Below are 6000 nucleotides of genomic sequence, written 5' to 3'. Positions count from 1 at the left end.
CAACAATGGCCCACCCTGTAACCCCAGCAACTCGGGAGGCTGCAACAGGGAGATTGAAAATTCAAGAGCAGCCTTGGGGACATAGGGAGACGCCGACTGAAAATGAAAATGACAAGCTCTGGGGACGTGTAAAGGGCCCCGGGGTCCCATCCCTAGAGCTGCAAACAGAGGAAGGAAAAGACGGGATTCCAGGCACGTCAGGAAGGGCCCAGCGGGGATTTACTGGGACACAGTCCCCGTCAAGGGAGGACGCCGGCCATCGGGAGAGTGAGACGGCGCTGGGGTCTCGGCCTCCTCTTTCAAGGAAACGGAGGGGGTGGGCATCACCCTGGGGGTCACTGGTGGTTGCTCTTCTCAGGATCTTTGAAGTCATCTCCATTCCCGGATCAATAGACACCGGTGGACGGCACCCTATGTTATGGGCCTCGGGCGATTTTCACAAGAAGTGGATTTCCAGTAACTTTAAGGTCGTGAGGGACCGTCTGCGGACTTCCCAGCAGGTTGGGATGGACCGGCCTGGGGAAGACCAGCCTGGGGAGAAGAGGCAGGACAGGCTCCAGCTTCTCACACGAGGTGACCACCTCCTTCCCCTCCCGTCTCCTTGACCTATCGTCTTCCTGCCCTCTCTCCTACCTGCGAGAGGCAAGAAGGGGCCACAAGCCAAGGAACGCGGGCGGCCTCCAGAAACTGGCAAGCCAAGGAGGCGGGAGGAGGGGGCCCAGGGACCAGCCCTGCCGAAGCCTGATTTCAGTGCAGGGAGACCCCGCTGGGCTCCGGAGCCCCAGCCACCTGAGGTGATAAATGTGTGCTGTGTTAACCTTTGAAGCTGGTGGCAATTTGTCACAACAACAGAGGAAACCCAGACACAGTCACTCGGCAGCGCTGTGGTCTGAGTCCCCGTGCTAACGGCCAGCCACCTGCCCGACCCCCAATCCCGCAAGCTCCAAAGAACCCCACCTCTGAGTGGCTCGCTGTTGTGTCCCCAGCACCCAGAACAGGACCTGGCACAAAAGCGCACGCACTTCATGAACGGAAGGGAAAAGAAGGGTGGTCCTGCTCTGCCCCGGCCAGCCCGAGGGTCAGCCGGGGCTGGTCCACCCACCCACCTCCACCCCAGGCCACCCACTGCAGGATCACAGGTAACCCCAGAGAGAGCAGAGGGGCTGCTGTCTCCACCCTGGAGCCCACTGAAGGTCCAGGTCACGGTGGTCCCTGTAGGGGTCGGGGCCAGACGCTGGAGGTGGGGAATGGGCAAGACGGAAAAGCCTCGAAGCTCTGCTGGAAGTCCGGGGGCAGGCCAGGACTCAGGCCCGAGGAGCTGTGCCCCACGTTCTCCAGAGCTGGCGTTCCCAGTGGCTGGTCACTCTACTGACCACCAGCACTGCCCTGCAGCCTTCTGAGCCAGAGGCCACCTCCTTGATGGAGAGGGGCCACCAAAGCCTGGTTTGTCAGGGGCTACTCTCCTCCTACAGGGGTACTGTGTGGCCACACGGGCAGCTCTTCCCTCTCCGGGGACAACGATGTCCAAAGAGAAATGCAAACACCCAGCACCTGCTCACGGCCAGGCAGGGGCCAGGCACCCACTTTGTCCCCCTGCCCCCTGGTGCAGCCACCCAGAGCAACGCGGGCCTCAGGAGGGAGGGTCTCCAGCCACACCCCTGCCCAGCCTCCCTCCACCGAGGGCCCACTCTGAGCGGTGGTCCCGGGTCCTCACTCCTCCTGGAGCCGGAGGGGCAGGCGGGAGTGGAAGAGTGAAGACCCCGCGCTGGTTCGCAGCTGGAGCTTCTGTGTCCTGTGGGAGGACTGCTGGCCGGTCCCCCTCCAGGCTCCTCTGAGACTGAAGCATGAAGGAGTGCGGCTGCCCGGCCAGGGACTGGCTGTCACAGCCCCTCTGCCTGGGCATGACCCTCCCGAAGGTGTGCTGAGGAACTGTCCCTGGGCCCCGTCCTGGCCCTGGCCTCCCTCCTGGGGGCTGAGCAGTGACCAGCAGAGCCACCTTAAACTCCAGGTCGAGATGGCAGATTAGCCCCCACCTGGGCCGGGACAGAGAGAATCAGACTTGTCATAAGCCACAGCTGCTATCGTCAGATCTGCGCCTGCCTCGCAGCTACACTGACTAGTGCCAGTTACGAGAAACAGAAACCCAGTGACCCGCCAAGGTCAAGAGGAGGCTGACTTGCAAATCAAAACCACAGGAACCCACCGCTGGCACCCGGCAGCTGGGACCTCAAGAGCAAAACAAAACAGCCTGCCTGCGAGGGTGGGGGTCGGGGGGCAGGCCCGAGCCCTGGAGGGCAGAGGGGAGTCTGTGGGAGACACAGGATTGCCACAGGGCCAGCGATCGCCAGCGTCCCGGCCAGAAGAGCTAAGGCAGGTACAGCTGAGTGCCCCCCCAGCAGCATGATCTACGACAGCCCAAGGCCATGTAAGCAATGTCCATCAACAGAGGGTGGACACACAGCACACGGGGCAGCCACACCATGGCATTTTATTCAGCCTTAGAAAGGAAGGACATCCAGACGTCCACTAAGACGTGGAGGGACCCTGGAAGACAAGCCAGTGGCTACGGGAAAAAAACACAGTGCGAGTCCTCTTACCCGAGGTCCTCCAAGCAGCCAGAAAGTAGAAGAGTGGTCACCAGGGCTGAAGAGAGCTCAAAGGGGACAGTCCGCCTCACTGGGGACAGGGTCGCAGGTGTGGAAGATGAGGATGTTCGGGCTATGCATGGACCGTTGTTCAACAGTGTGGATTACTTACTGTTGTACACTTGAAAATGGTTAGAGTGGTAAATTTTGTTATGTTTATCTTACCATGAAAGACAAAGTTTAAAAGATACTTTACCAAGAAAAAAAAAAAGACTGATTAAAAAATATGGGATAACATGAATAATTGTGAAATCAGGCAATGTTCTATGTGAATTCATAAAACCCTTCTGCCTATTAAAATATTTTCATGATTAAAATTAAAAAGAAAAAAAGAGGGCTGGGATTGTGGCTCAGAGGGACAGCACTCATCTCACAGGCACTGGGTTCTATCCTCAGCACCACATAAACATAAAATAAAGATATTGTGTCCACCTATGACTAAAAAATAAATATAAAAGAAGTTTTAAAAAAAGAGGGGATTGGACTAAATTCTGCTCTTCACTCCCTTTTGGAAAAGCTATGTTTGTTACGCAGCCTAATCATGGCAATAGCTGACTGATACAGGAAGTTTCACATGGAATCCAAGGGAAGTCACTAGTCAATATTGCAAATGACAGGCATTCTGTAGTTGACTTGGGCAGAAAAAAGAATTTAGTGTGTATTAATTAGCCCAGAACGACCTAAATATGATATCACTGCTGGACCTTCATTGTCACTCAGAGTTGCTGCCACAGCCCCTGTGAATACTCCTAATTCACAAAGTGAATCCACACCCTTGCACATGGTAAACACAACTCTATCACTGAGCTGTACCTCTAGTCCCCAAATTATTGGCATTTCTACTCAAGATTTGAAACTTCAGGTTGTACCGGTCAGCTTTTCGTTCCTGTGATGAAATACCTGAGAAAAACAACTTAAAGGAGGAAAGATTCATTTTGGCTTGGTTGCAGAAGTCTCAGTCTGCGGTCAGTGATCCATTGCTGTAAGCCTATGGCAAGACAGAGCATTGTGACAGGGAGTGCATGGGGCAGCAGAGCTGCTCACCCCACGGTAGCTGCAAGGTGCCAGCTATAAGATATATCCTTCATGGACACGCCCCCCAGTGGCCCTCTTCCTCCAACTAGGCCCTGCCTCCTAGAATTTTCACCACCTTCTAATGGAGCCATCAGCTTGGGACCAAGCTGCAATACATGAGCCTTTGGAGATGTTTCAGATCCCAAATATCTCAAGGTAGCAGCAAGCATCTGCTTGGTCACTTTGGTGACATGTCCACGAGTTAGCGGGCAGAGGGAGCAGGAGTCTTGCCTCCCGGCTCTCTGGGGATTCCTCCAGAGAAGATACGTGGACAACAAGCACCCATCAGGACAGATGGAATGCAGGGAGGGAAGGAAGCCAGGCTTCAGTTCTAGGCTCGCCCCACCTCGGGAACAAGACCCTCCTCTGCTCCCGGTCTGTGCCTCCTGTGGCTGCTCTGTGTGCCTAGAGTCGCCCACCTGGAGAGACTGGCCTCCCTCCCTCAGCTCCAGTTCTGACTTCTGAAGCCAGACAGAGGCCCACAGGGGAGGAGCCTGTCCGTTCCCACTGAAGTGTGCAGACATGGTTTTTTTTGGTTTTTGTTTTTTTAAGAGAGAGAGAGAGAGAGAGAGAGAATTTATTTATTTATTTTAGTTTGTTTTCGGCGGACACAACATCTTTGTTGGCATGTGGTGCTGAGGATCGAACCCGGGCCGCACGCATGCCAGGCGAGCGCGCTACCGCTTGAGCCACATCCCCAGCCCCAGACATGGGTTTGAGTCTTCCCTCCTGACGTTTATTAACTTGGCGACTCGGGGTAGCTGTTTAAGTCCAGCTGTGAACCCAGGCAGGCACGTGATGACCCGTCTCAAGGAGCACGGGGACCTCTGGGGACAGGGTACGTGGAGTGCCCACGATGCTGACCGCCACCTGGGAAGAGAGGCAGGGAGAGGGCTAGCCCCCAGGAACGTGGGTCGTGGAGGGAGGGGCGGGGGAAGAAGCACCCCGACTGTTCTCCACCTCCCATGCCGGCAGTGCCCAGAGATCGACGAGCCTGACGGGGCAAGGATGCCCGCCGCCTCGGCCCTCCCTGGGTCCGGGAGCAGTGGCCTCGAGCACCAGCAGGGAGGGCGAGCAGAACGCCGGTGTCCTGAGTACCATGGGGGCCAGGAGGCCAGCACGGGGCTCCATCCCTCTGCCCCTCCACTGTGGCTCCATCCCCCTTCCTCCACACACCTCGGACCCCTCACAGCCTCTCTGTCCCCTGTGCAGTGGTCACAGCCCGGGCCACGTCAGGGCTCTCTGGGGCAATGGTCACTAACTGGCTCCTGGGCGAGGACTCCCTCCCTAGCCCCTGCGCCCGCAGCTCAGGCCTGGGGTTTCTGCTCTCTCTCTTCAGGCAGGGGCTGACCTCGAGCATGGCCCTCAGGACCACCTCCTCGTGTCCTCCACAGGCCCAAGTCCCCCATGACTTCCAGGCGGCCGCTCCTGGGGACTGGCAGACCTTCAGAGCGTGGGTCCTCAAGCCGGGTGAGAAGGTGGGTGCGCCCAGCCTTGCCCTTGCCTTCCTCTCTCCCACTCCTTCCCTCGCTCACTCATTTATTCAACAGACCCTTACCCAGGCGCTCTGTAGCCCCTGCTTGGAGACATGTCCACCTGCCTGGCTTCACGGGGTCCACATGGGGTTGGTGGAAGGATCCACTGGTTAGCACAGGTGACCTGCTTAGAGCTGGGCTTGGCAGGGAGGAAGAGCCGTGGGGACAGAAGCGGCTGGTATTATGAGCACCCGCCACGCAAGGCAGTGCTTCCTGTCCAGATGGCCAGCCCTGTCTGCAGACCCCTCTCCCACCAAGACAGGGTGTTTACACACCCCATCCCCCAGCCCAGGGTCAGGGGGCAGAACGCTTGCTTATTCTCCTGTCATTCCTGAGTTCCCAAAAAGGAGTAGGGGTACAATAGGTGGGTGGGACTGATGGCTCCCCAGGAGTGGCTGCCTCTCTCTGAGGTTCCGGGATCCTGCCAGAGCCAGGCCTCTGGACTTGAGCCTGACCTACTGGGGCCAGGTCTGGCAAAGGTGACACCGGTCCTGTACCACTCACTCCTTAGGGGCGGGGAGCCCAATCTTGCCCCCTGGAAGATAGATGGAGCAGGCTGTGGCTGAGCAGGGAACAGGGATGCTGGTCCCCAAACAGAAGTCCAGGCAGAACTACAGCAGGGTGCCAGACCCCTCCCTCCCCAGGGGACCAGGGGCCAAGCCGAGGCTGAGCCTCAGGTCAGGCTGAGGGAACTGTGAATAACATGTGTAGTGGTGCCCCAACTGGACCCCACAGGCCACCCGCCT

The sequence above is a fragment of the Urocitellus parryii genome, chromosome 7, assembly GCF_045843805.1.
Source record: "Urocitellus parryii isolate mUroPar1 chromosome 7, mUroPar1.hap1, whole genome shotgun sequence".
NCBI classification, from domain to species: domain Eukaryota; kingdom Metazoa; phylum Chordata; class Mammalia; order Rodentia; family Sciuridae; genus Urocitellus; species Urocitellus parryii.
Note: the sequence above shows the minus strand (reverse complement) of the source record.